This window comes from Chiloscyllium punctatum, chromosome 14 (assembly GCF_047496795.1).
Source record: "Chiloscyllium punctatum isolate Juve2018m chromosome 14, sChiPun1.3, whole genome shotgun sequence".
NCBI classification, from domain to species: Eukaryota; Metazoa; Chordata; class Chondrichthyes; order Orectolobiformes; family Hemiscylliidae; genus Chiloscyllium; species Chiloscyllium punctatum.
Genome location: NC_092752.1, coordinates 104,915,214 through 104,930,902, shown reverse-complemented (window position 1 = coordinate 104,930,902; position 15,689 = coordinate 104,915,214).

Sequence of the window (15,689 nt, the reverse complement as noted above, 5' to 3'; positions counted from 1 at the left end):
ACACACACATTATCTCTCACACACACATTCTCTCTCACACACGCATTCTCTCTCACACACACACATTCTCTCTCTCACACACATTCTCTCTCACACACACACATTCTCTCTCACACACACACATTCTCTCTCTCTCACACACATTCTCTCTCACACACACACATACTCTCTCTCACACACACACACATTCTCTCTCACACACACACATTCTCTCTCACACACACACATTCTCTCTCTCACACACACATTCTCTCTCTCACACACATTCTCTCTCTCACCCACACATTCTCTCTCAAACACTCATTCTCTCTCTCAAACACTCATTCTCTCTCTCACACACACATTCTCCCTCTCAAACACTCATTCTCTCTCTCACGCACCCATTCTCTCTCTCACACACTCATTCCCTCTCTCACACACTCATTCTCTCTCTCACACACTCATTCGCTCTCTCTCTCCCACACTCATTCGCTCTCTCTCGCGTGCATTCTCTCTCTCACACACGCATTCTTTCTCACACACGCATTCTCTCTCTTGCATTCTCTCTCTCGCACACACGCATTCTCTCTCTCATACACGCATTCTCTCTCTCTCACACACGCATTCTCTCTCACACACGCATTCTCTCTCACACACACACATTCTCTCTCACACACACATTCTCTCTCACACACACATTCTCTCTCACACACGCATTCTCTCTCTCACACACTCATTCCCTCTCTCACACACTCATTCTCTCTCTCACACACTCATTCGCTCTCTCTCTCCCACACTCATTCGCTCTCTCTCGCGTGCATTCTCTCTCTCACACACGCATTCTTTCTCACACACGCATTCTCTCTCTTGCATTCTCTCTCTCGCACACACGCATTCTCTCTCTCATACACGCATTCTCTCTCTCTCACACACGCATTCTCTCTCACACACGCATTCTCTCTCACACACACATTCTCTCTCACACACGCATTCTCTCTCACACACACACATTCTCTCTCTCACACACATTCTCTCTCACACACACACATTCTCTCTCACACACACACATTCTCTCTCTCTCACACACATTCTCTCTCACACACACACATACTCTCTCTCACACACACACACATTCTCTCTCACACACACACATTCTCTCTCACACACACACATTCTCTCTGTCACACACACATTCTCTCTCTCACACACATTCTCTCTCTCACGCACACATTCTCTCTCAAACACTCATTCTCTCTCTCAAACACTCATTCTCTCTCTCACACACACATTCTCCCTCTCAAACACTCATTCTCTCTCTCACGCACCCATTCTCTCTCTCACGCACCCATTCTCTCTCACACACTCATAATCTCTCTCACACACTCATTCGCTCTATCTCTCCCACACTCATTCGCTCTCTCACACGTGCAGTCTCTCTCTCACACACGCATTCTTTCTCACACACGCATTCTCTCTCTTGCATTCTCTCTCTGGCACACACGCATTCTTTCTCTCATACACGCATTCTCTCTCTCTCACACACGCATTCTCTCTCACACATGCATTCTCTCTCACACACACACATTCTCTCTCTCTCACACGCATTCTCTCTCACACACACACATTCTCTCTCACACACATTCTCTCTCACACACACACATTCTCTCTCACACACATTCTCTCTCAAACACACACATTCTCTCTCACACACACACATTCTCTCTCACAAATCACACACATTTTCTCTCACACACACACATTCTCTCTCGCACACACACATTCTCTCTCTCACACACACACATTCTCTCTCTCTCTCACACGCATTCTCTCTCACACACACACATTCTCTCTCCCATACTCATTCTCTCTCTCACGCACGCATTCTCTCTCTCACAGACGTATTCTCTTTCACACTTATTCTCTCCCTCACGCACACATTCTCTCTCAAACACTCATTCTCTCTCTCACACACACATTCTCTCTCTCAAACACTCATTCTCTCTCTCACGCACCCATTCTCTCTCTCGCATGCACGCATTCTCTCTCACACGCATTCTCTCTCTCGCACACTCATTCTCTCTCTCACACACTCATTCTCTTTCTCACACACTCATTCTCTCTCTCACTCACGCATTCGCTCTCTCTCTCTCCCATACTCATTCTCTCTCTCACGCGGGCATTCTCTCTCTCACAGACGCATTCTCTTTCACACTTATTCTATCTCTCACGCACACATTCTCTCTCAAACACTCATTCTCTCTCTCACGCACCCATTCTCTCTCTCACGCACCCATTCTCTCTCTCACACACTCATTCCCTCTCTCACACACTCATTCTCTCTCTCACACACTCATTCGCTCTCTCTCTCCCACACTCATTCGTTCTCTCACGCGTGAATTCTCTCTCTCACACACGCATTCTTTCTCACACACGCATTCTCTCTCTTGCATTCTCTCACTCGCACACACGCATTCTCTCTCTCATACACGCATTCTCTCTCTCTCACACACGCATTCTCTCTCACACACGCATTCTCTCTCACACACACACATTCTCTCTCTCTCACACGCATTCTCTCTCACACACACACATTCTCTCTCACACACACACACATTCTCTCTCACACACACACATTCTCTCTCTCACACACACATTCTCTCTCACACACATTCTCTCTCACACACACACATTCTCTCTAACAAACACACACATTTTCTCACACACACACACATTCTCTCTCACACACACACATTCTCTCTCTCACACACACACATTCTCTCTCTCTCACACGCATTCTCTCTCTCTCTCACACGCATTCTCTCTCACACACGCATTCTCTCTCACACACACATTCTCTCTCTCTCTCACACGCATTCTCTCTCACACACACACATTCTCTCTCACACACACACATTCTCTCTCTCACACACTCATTCTCTCTCACACACACACATTCTCTCTCACACACACACATTCTCTCTCACACACATTCTATCTCACATACACACATTCTCTCTCACACACATTCTCTCTCACACACACATTATCTCTCTCACACACACATTCTCTCTCACAAACACACACATTCTCTCTCACACACACACATTCTCTATCTCACACACACACATTCTCTCTCTCTCACACGCATTCTCTCTCTCACACACACGCATTCTCTCTCACACACGCATTCTCTCTCACACACACATTCTCTCTCTCTCTCACACACACACATTCTCTCTCACACACACACACATTCTCTCTCTCTCACACACATTCTCTCTCACACACACACATTCTCTCTCTCACACACACATTCTCTCACACACACACATTCTCTCTCACACACACACATTCTCTCTCTCACACACACATTCTCTCACACACACACATTCTCTCTCTCACACACATTCTCTCTCTAACGCACACATTCTCTCTCAAACACTCATTCTCTCTCTCAAACACTCATTCTCTCTCTCACACACACATTCTCCCTCTCAAACACTCATTCTCTCTCTCACGCACCCATTCTCTCTCTCACGCACCCATTCTCTCCCACACACTCATACTCTCTCTCACACACTCATTCGCTCTCTCTCTCCCACACTCATTCACTCTCTCTCGCGTGCATTCTCTCTCTCACACACGCATTCTTTCTCACACACGCATTCTCTCTCTTGCATTCTCTCTCTCGCACACACGCATTCTCTCTCTCATACACGCATTCTCTCTCTCTCACACACGCATTCTCTCTCACACACGCGTTCTCTCTCACACGCATTCTCTCTCACACACACACATTCTCTCTCACACACATTCTCTCTCACACACACACGTTCTCTCTCACACACACACATTCTCTCTCACAAACACACACATTTTCTCTCACACACACATATTCTCTCTCACACACACACATTCTCTCTCTCTCACACACGCATTCTCTCTCACACACACACATTGTCTCTCACACAAACACATTCTCTCTCTCACACACACATTCTCTCTCACACACACACATTCTCTCTCTCTCACACACATTCTCTCTCACACACACACATTCTCTCTCACACACACATTCTCTCTCACACACACACACATTTTCCCTCTCTCATACATGCATTCTCTCTCTCGCATGCACGCATTCTCTCTCACAGGCATTCTCTCTCTCACACACACATTCTCTCTCTCAAACACTCATTCTCTCTCTCACGCACCCATTCTCTCTCTCACGCACCCATTCTCTCTCTCACACACTCATTCCCTCTCTCACACACTCATTCTCTCTCTCACACACTCATTCGCTCTCTCTCCCACACTCATTCACTCTCTCACGCGTGCATTCTCTCTCTCACACACGCATTCTTTCTCACACACGCATTCTCTCTCTTGCATTCTCTCTCTCGCACACACGCATTCTCTCTCTCATACACGCATTCTCTCTCTCTCACACACGCATTCTCTCTCACACACGCATTCTCTCTCACACACACACATTCTCTGTCACACACACACATTCTCTCTCACACACGCATTCTCACTCACACACGCATTCTCTCTCTCACACACACATTCTCTCTCTCACACACACATTCTCTCTCACACACACACATTCTCTCTCACACACACACATTCTCTCTCTCTCACACACATTCTCTCTCACACACACACATTCTCTCTCTCACACACACATTCTCTCACACACACACATTCTCTCTCACACACACACATTCTCTCTCTCACACACACATTCTCTCACACACACATTCTCTCTCTCACACACATTCTCTCTCTCACGCACACATTCTCTCTCAAACACTCATTCTCTCTCTCAAACACTCATTCTCTCTCTCACACACACATTCTCCCTCTCAAACACTCATTCTCTCTCTCACGCACCCATTCTCTCTCTCACGCACCCATTCCCTCTCACACACTCATACTCTCTCTCACACACTCATTCGCTCTCTCTCTCCAACACTCATTCGCTCTCTCTCGCGTGCATTCTCTCTCTCACACACGCATTCTTTCTCACACACGCATTCTCTCTCTTGCATTCTCTCTCTCGCACACACGCATTCTCTCTCTCATACACACATTCTCTCTCTCTCACACACGCATTCTCTCTCACACACGCATTCTCTCTCACACGCATTCTCTCTCACACACACACATTCTCTCTCTCACACACACACACATTCTCTCTCTCACACACACATTCTCTCTCACACACACACCTTCTCTCTTACACACATTCTCTCTCACACACACACATTCTCTCTCACACACACACATTCTCTCTCACAAACACACACATTTTCTCTCACACACACATATTCTCTCTCACACACACACATTCTCTCTCTCTCACACACACATACTCTCTCTCACACACGCATTCTCTCTCACACACACACATTCTCTCTCACACACACACATTCTCTCTCTCACACACACATTCTCTCTCACACACACACAGTTTCTCTCTCTCTCACACACATTCTCTCTCACACACACACATTCTCTCTCACACACACACATTCTCTCTCACACACACACACACATTTTCCCTCTCTCATACATGCATTCTCTCTCTCGCATGCACGCATTCTCTCTCACACGCATTCTCTCTCTCGCACACTCATTCTCTCTCACACACACTCATTCTCTTTCTCACACACTCATTCTCTCTCTCACTCACGCATTCGCTCTCTCTCTCTCCCATACTCATTCTCTCTCTCACGCGCGCATTCTCTCTCTCACAGACGCATTCTCTTTCACACTTATTCTATCTCTCACGCTCACATTCTCTCTCAAACACTCATTCTCTCTCTCACGCACCCATTCTCTCTCTCACGCACCAATTCTCTCTCTCACACACTCATTCCCTCTCTCACACACCCATTCTCTCTCACACACTCATACTCTCTCTCACACACTCATTCGCTCTCTCTCTCCCACACTCATTCGCTCTCTCTCGCGTGCATTCTCTCTCTCACACACGCATTCTTTCTCACACACGCATTCTCTCTCTTGCATTCTCTCTCTTGCACACACGCATTCTCTCTCTCATACACGCATTCTCTCTCTCTCACACACGCATTCTCTCTCACACACGCATTCTCTCTCACACACACACATTCTCTCTCACACACACACATTCTCTCTCACACACGCATTCTCTCTCACACACGCATTCTCTCTCACACACGCATTCTCTCTCACACACACACACATTCTCTCTCTCACACACACATTCTCTCTCACACACACACATTCTCTCTCACACACACACATTCTCTCTCACACACGCATTCTCTCTCACACACGCATTCTCTCTCACACACGCATTCTCTCTCACACACACACACATTCTCTCTCTCACACACACATTCTCTCTCACACACACACATTCTCTCACACACACACATTCTCTCTCACACACACACATTCTCCCTCTCAAACACTCATTCTCTCTCTCACGCACCCATTCTCTCTCACACACTCATACTGTCTCTCACACACTCATTCGCTCTCTCTCTCCCACACTCATTCGCTCTCTCACGCGTGCATTCTCTCTCTCACACACGCATTCTTTCTCACACACGCATTCTCTCTCTTGCATTCTCTCTCTCGCACACACGCATTCTCTCTCTCATACACGCATTCTCTCTCTCTCACACACGCATTCTCTCTCACACACGCATTCTCTCTCACACACACACATTCTCTCTCTCACACACACATTCTCTCTCACACACACACATTCTCTCTCACACAATTCTCTCTGACACACACACATTCTCTCTCACACACACACATTCTCTCTCACAAACACACACATTTTCTCTCACACACACACATTCTCTCTCACACACACACATTCTCTCTCTCACACACACACATTCTCTCTCTCTCACACGCATTCTCTCTCACACACACAAATTCTCTCTCACACACACACACATTCTCTCTGTCACACACACATTCTCTCTCACACACACACATTCTCTCACACACACATTCTCTCTCACACACACACATTCTCTCTCACAAACACACACATTTTCTCTCACACACACACATTCTCTCTCACACACACACATTCTCTCTCTCACACACACACATTTCTCTCTCTCACACGCATTCTCTCTCTCTCACACACGCATTCTCTCTCACACACGCATTCTCTCTCACACACACATTCTCTCTCTCTCACACACATTCTCTCTCACACACACATTCTCTCTCACACACACACACATTCTCTATCACACACACACATTCTCTCTCTCTCACACACGCATTCTCTCTCACAAACACACACATTTTCTCTCACACACACACATTCTCTCTCACACACACACATTCTCTCTCTCACACACACACATTCTCTCTCTCTCACACGCATTCTCTCTCTCTCACACACGCATTCTCTCTCACACACGCATTCTCTCTCACACACACATTCTCTCTCTCTCACACGCATTCTCTCTCTCACACACGCATTCTCTCTCACACACGCATTCTCTCTCTTGCATTCTCTCTCTCGCACACATGCATTCTCTGTCTCATAGACGCATTCTCTCTCTCTCATTGACGCATTCTCTCTCTCTCTCACACACACATTCTCTCCCTCACACACACATTCTCTCTCACACACACACATTCTCTCTCACACACACACATTCTCTCTCTCACACACACATTCTCTCTCACACACACACATTCTCTCTCACACACACACATTCTCTCTCACACACTCACATTCTCTCTCACACACACACACATTTTCTCTCTCTCATACATGCATTCTCTCTCTCTTAAATGCACACATCCACTCTCTCACACACACGCATTCCGCATTCTCTCTCTCACACACATGCATTCCGCATTCTCTCTCTCTCACACACGCATTCTTTCTCACACACGCATTCTCTCTCTTGCATTCTCTCTCTCGCACACACGCATTCTCTGTCTCATAGACGCATTCTCTCTCTCTCATATACGCATTCTCTCTCTCTCTCACACACACATTCTCTCTCACACACACACATTCTCTCTCACACACACACATTCTCTCTCTCACACACACATTCTCTCACACACACACATTCTCTCTCACACACACACATTCTCTCTCTCACACACACATTCTCTCACACACACATTCTCTCTCTCACACACATTCTCTCTCTCACGCACACATTCTCTCTCAAACACTCATTCTCTCTCTCAAACACTCATTCTCTCTCTCACACACACATTCTCCCTCTCAAACACTCATTCTCTCTCTCACGCACCCATTCTCTCTCTCACACACCCATTCTCTCTCACACACTCATACTCTCTCTCACACACTCATTCGCTCTCTCTCTCCCACACTCATTCGCTCTCTCTCGCGTGCATTCTCTCTCTCACACACGCATTCTTTCTCACACACGCATTCTCTCTCGTGCATTCTCTCTCTCGCACACACGCATTCTCTCTCTCATACACGCATTCTCTCTCTCTCACACACGCATTCTCTCTCACACACGCATTCTCTCTCACACGCATTCTCTCTCACACACACACATTCTCTCTCTCACACACACACACATTCTCTCTCTCACACACACATTCTCTCTCACACACACACCTTCTCTCTCACACACATTCTCTCTCACACACACACATTCTCTCTCACACACACACATTCTCTCTCACACACACACAGTTTCTCTCTCTCTCACACACATTCTCTCTCACACACACACATTCTCTCTCACACACACACATTCTCTCTCACACACACACACATTTTCCCTCTCTCATACATGCATTCTCTCTCTCGCATGCACGCATTCTCTCTCACACGCATTCTCTCTCTCGCACACTCATTCTCTCTCTCACACACTCATTCTCTTTCTCACACACTCATTCTCTCTCTCACTCACGCATTCGCTCTCTCTCTCTCCCATACTCATTCTCTCTCTCACGCGCGCATTCTCTCTCTCACAGACGCATTCTCTTTCACACTTATTCTATCTCTCACGCTCACATTCTCTCTCAAACACTCATTCTCTCTCTCACACACACATTCTCTCTCTCAAACACTCATTCTCTCTCTCACGCACCCATTCTCTCTCTCACGCACCCATTCTCTCTCTCACACACTCATTCCCTCTCTCACACACACATTCTCTCTCTCAAACACTCATTCTCTCTCTCACGCACCCATTCTCTCTCTCACCCACCCATTCTCTCTCTCACGCACCCATTCTCTCTCACACACTCATACTCTCTCTCACACACTCATTCGCTCTCTCTCTCCCACACTCATTCGCTCTCTCTCGCGTGCATTCTCTCTCTCACACACGCATTCTTTCTCACACACGCATTCTCTCTCACATACACACATTCTCTCTCTCACACACACACACATTCTCTCTCTCACACACACATTCTCTCTCACACACACACCTTCTCTCTCACACACATTCTCTCTCACACACACACATTCTCTCTCACACACACACATTCTCTCTCACACACACACAGTTTCTCTCTCTCTCACACACATTCTCTCTCACACACACACATTCTCTCTCACACACACACATTCTCTCTCACACACACACACATTTTCCCTCTCTCATACATGCATTCTCTCTCTCGCATGCACGCATTCTCTCTCACACGCATTCTCTCTCTCGCACACTCATTCTCTCTCTCACACACTCATTCTCTTTCTCACACACTCATTCTCTCTCTCACTCACGCATTCGCTCTCTCTCTCTCCCATACTCATTCTCTCTCTCACGCGCGCATTCTCTCTCTCACAGACGCATTCTCTTTCACACTTATTCTATCTCTCACGCTCACATTCTCTCTCAAACACTCATTCTCTCTCTCACACACACATTCTCTCTCTCAAACACTCATTCTCTCTCTCACGCACCCATTCTCTCTCTCACGCACCCATTCTCTCTCTCACACACTCATTCCCTCTCTCACACACACATTCTCTCTCTCAAACACTCATTCTCTCTCTCACGCACCCATTCTCTCTCTCACCCACCCATTCTCTCTCTCACGCACCCATTCTCTCTCACACACTCATACTCTCTCTCACACACTCATTCGCTCTCTCTCTCCCACACTCATTCGCTCTCTCTCGCGTGCATTCTCTCTCTCACACACGCATTCTTTCTCACACACGCATTCTCTCTCACATACACACATTCTCTCTCTCACACACACATTCTCTCTCACACACACATTCTCTCTCTCTCACACACATTCTCTCTCACACACACACATTCTCTCTCTCACACACACATTCTCTCTCACACACACATTCTCTCTCACACACACACATTTTCTCTCACTCACACACATTCTCTCTCTCACACACACATTCTCTCTCACACACACACATTCTCACTCACACACACACACATTTCCTCTCTCTCATACATGCATTCTCTCTCTCACACACACGCATTCTCTCTCGAAAACACGCATTCTCTCTCACACACACGCATTCTCTCTCTCACACACACATTCTCTCTCTCACACACTCATTCTCTCTCACACACACACATTCTCTCACACACACACATATTTTCTCTCTCTCATGCATGCATTCTCTCCCTCACACACACGCATTCCGCATTCTCTCTCTCACACACAAGCATTCTCTCTCTCATACATGCATTCTCTCTCTCACACACACGCATTCTCTCTCACACACGCATTCTCTCTCTCACACACACATTCTCCCTAACACACACATTCTCTCTCTAACACACACATTCTCTCTCACACACACACATTCTCTCTCACACACACACGCATTCTCTCTCACACACACACACATTTTCTCTCTCTCATACATGCATTCTCTCTCTCTCAAATGCACACATTCTCTCTCTCACACACACGCATTCCGCATTCTCTCTCTCACACACATGCATTCCGCATTCTCTCTCTCTCACACACGCATTCTTTCTCACACACGCATTCTCTCTCTTGCATTCTCTCTCTCGCACACACGCATTCTCTCTCTCATAGACGCATTCTCTCTCTCTCATAGACGCATTCTCTCTCTCTCTCACACACGCATTCTGTCTCGCACACGCATTCTCTCTCTCACGCACCCATTCTCTCTCTCACGCACCCATTCTCTCTCACACACTCATACTGTCTCTCACACACTCATTCGCTCTCTCTCTCCCACACTCATTCGCTCTCTCACGCGTGCATTCTCTCTCTCACACACGCATTCTTTCTCACACACGCATTCTCTCTCTTGCATTCTCTCTCTCGCACACACGCATTCTCTCTCTCATACACGCATTCTCTCTCTCTCACACACGCATTCTCTCTCACACACGCATTCTCTCTCACACACACACATTCTCTCTCTCTCACACGCGCTCTCTCTCACACACACACATTCTCTCTCTCTCACACGCGCTCTCTCTCACACACACACATTCTCTCTCACACACACACACATTCTCTCTCTCACACACACATTCTCTCTCACACACACACATTCTCTCTCACACACATTCTCTCTGACACACACACATTCTCTCTCACACACACACATTCTCTCTCACAAACACACACATTTTCTCTCACACACACACATTCTCTCCCACACACACACATTCTCTCTCTCACACACACACATTCTCTCTCTCTCACACGCATTCTCTCTCACACACACAAATTCTCTCTCACACACACACACATTCTCTCTGTCACACACACATTCTCTCTCACACACACACATTCTCTCACACACACATTCTCTCTCACACACACACATTCTCTCTCACAAACACACACATTTTCTCTCACACACACACACTCTCTCTCACACACACACATTCTCTCTCTCACACACACACATTCTCTCTCTCTCACACGCATTCTCTCTCTCTCACACACGCATTCTCTCTCACACACGCATTCTCTCTCACACACACATTCTCTCTCTCTCACACACATTCTCTCTCACACACACATTCTCTCTCACACACACACACATTCTCTATCACACACACACATTCTCTCTCACACACACACATTCTCTCTCACAAACACACACATTTTCTCTCACACACACACATTCTCTCTCACACACACACATTCTCTCTCTCACACACACACATTCTCTCTCTCTCACACGCATTCTCTCTCTCTCACACACGCATTCTCTCTCACACACGCATTCTCTCTCACACACACATTCTCTCTCTCTCACACGCATTCTCTCTCTCTCACACACGCATTCTCTCTCACACACGCATTCTCTCTCTTGCATTCTCTCTCTCAAACACATGCATTCTCTGTCTCATAGACGCATTCTCTCTCTCTCATTGACGCATTCTCTCTGTCTCTCACACACACATTCTCTCCCTCACACACACATTCTCTCTCACACACACACATTCTCTCTCACACACACACATTCTCTCTCTCACACACACATTCTCTCTCACACGCACACATTCTCTCTCACACACACACATTCTCTCTCACACACTCACATTCTCTCTCACACACACACACATTTTCTCTCTCTCATACATGCATTCTCTCTCTCTCAAATGCACACATTCACTCTCTCACACACACACATTCCGCATTCTCTCTCTCACACACATGCATTCCGCATTCTCTCTCTCTCTCAAACACGCATTCTTTCTCACACACGCATTCTCTCTCTTGCATTCTCTCTCTCGCACACACGCATTCTCTGTCTCATAGACGCATTCTCTCTCTCTCATAGACGCATTCTCTCTCTCTCTCACACACACATTCTCTCTCACACACACACATTCTCTCTCACACACACACATTCTCTCTCTCACACACACATTCTCTCACACACACACATTCTCTCTCACACACACACATTCTCTCTCTCACACACACATTCTCTCACACACACATTCTCTCTCTCACACACATTCTCTCTCTCACGCACACATTCTCTCTCACACACACATTCTCCCTCTCAAACACTCATTCTCTCTCTCACGCACCCATTCTCTCTCTCACGCACCCATTCTCTCTCACACACTCATACTCTCTCTCACACACTCATTCGCTCTCTCTCTCCCACACTCATTCGCTCTCTCTCGCGTGCATTCTCTCTCTCACACACGCATTCTTTCTCACACACGCATTCTCTCTCTTGCATTCTCTCTCTCGCACACACGCATTCTCTCTCTCATACACGCATTCTCTCTCTCTCACACACGCATTCTCTCTCACACACGCATTCTCTCTCACACGCATTCTCTCTCACACACACACATTCTCTCTCACACACACACACACATTCTCTCTCTCACACACACATTCTCTCTCACACACACACCTTCTCTCTCACACACACACAGTTTCTCTCTCTCTCACACACATTCTCTCTCACACACACACATTCTCTCTCACACACACACATTCTCTCTCACACACACACACATTTTCCCTCTCTCATACATGCATTCTCTCTCTCGCATGCACGCATTCTCTCTCACACGCATTCTCTCTCTCGCACACTCATTCTCTCTCACACACACTCATTCTCTTTCTCACACACTCATTCTCTCTCTCACTCACGCATTCGCTCTCTCTCTCTCCCATACTCATTCTCTCTCTCTCGCGCGCATTCTCTCTCTCACAGACGCATTCTCTTTCACACTTATTCTATCTCTCACGCTCACATTCTCTCTCAAACACTCATTCTCTCTCTCACACACACATTCTCTCTCTCAAACACTCATTCTCTCTCTCACGCACCCATTCTCTCTCTCACGTACCCATTCTCTCTCTCACACACTCATTCCCTCTCTCACACACACATTCTCTCTCTCAAACACTCATTCTCTCTCTCACGCACCCATTCTCTCTCTCACGCACCCATTCTCTCTCACACACTCATACTCTCTCTCACACACTCATTCGCTCTCTCTCTCCCACACTCATTCGCTCTCTCTCGCGTGCATTCTCTCTCTCACACACGCATTCTTTCTCACACACGCATTCTCTCTCTTGCATTCTCTCTCTTGCACACACGCATTCTCTCTCTCATACACGCATTCTCTCTCTCTCACACACGCATTCTCTCTCACACACGCATTCTCTCTCACACACACACATTCTCTCTCACACACACACATTCTCTCTCACATACGCATTCTCTCTCACACACGCATTCTCTCTCACACACGCATTCTCTCTCACACACACACACATTCTCTCTCTCACACACACATTCTCTCTCACACACACACATTCTCTCTCACACACACACATTCTCTCTCTCTCACACATTCTCTCTCACACACACACATTCTCTCTCACACACACACATTCTATCACACACACACATTCTCTCTCTCACACACACATTCTCCCTCTCAAACACTCATTCTCTCTCTCACGCACCCATTCTCTCTCTCACGCACCCATTCTCTCTCACACACTCATACTGTCTCTCACACACTCATTCGCTCTCTCTCTCCCACACTCATTCGCTCTCTCACGCGTGCATTCTCTCTCTCACACACGCATTCTTTCTCACACACGCATTCTCTCTCTTGCATTCTCTCTCTCGCACACACGCATTCTCTCTCTCATACACGCATTTTCTCTCTCTCACACACGCATTCTCTCTCACACACGCATTCTCTCTCACACACACACATTCTCTCTCTCTCACACGCGCTCTCTCTCACACACACACATTCTCTCTCACACACACACACATTCTCTCTCTCTCACACACATTCTCTCTCACACACACACATTCTCTCTCACACACATTCTCTCTGACACACACACATTCTCTCTCACACACACACATTCTCTCTCACAAACACACACATTTTCTCTCACACACACACATTCTCTCTCACACACACACATTCTCTCTCTCACACACACACATTCTCTCTCTCTCACACGCATTCTCTCTCACACACACAAATTCTCTCTCACACACACACACATTCTCTCTGTCACACACACATTCTCTCTCACACACACACAATCTCCCTCTCAAACACTCATTCTCTCTCTCACGCACCCATTCTCTCTCTCACGCACCCATTCTCTCTCACACACTCATACTCTCTCTCACACACTCATTCGCTCTCTCTCTCCCACACTCATTCGCTCTCTCTCGCGTGCATTCTCTCTCTCACACACGCATTCTTTCTCACACACGCATTCTCTCTCTTGCATTCTCTCTCTCGCACACACGCATTCTCTGTCTCATACACGCATTCTCTCTCTCTCACACACGCATTCTCTCTCACACACGCATTCTCTCTCACACGCATTCTCTCTCACACACACACATTCTCTCTCTCACACACACACACATTCTCTCTCTCACACACACATTCTCTCTCACACACACACCTTCTCTCTCACACACATTCTCTCTCACACACACACATTCTCTCTCTCACACACACATTCTCTCTCACACACACACAGTTTTTCTCTCTCTCACACACATTCTCTCTCACACACACACATTCTCTCTCACACACACACATTCTCTCTCACACACACACACATTTTCCCTCTCTCATACATGCATTCTCTCTCTCGCATGCACGCATTCTCTCTCACACGCATTCTCTCTCTCGCACACTCATTCTCTCTCTCACACACTCATTCTCTTTCTCACACACTCA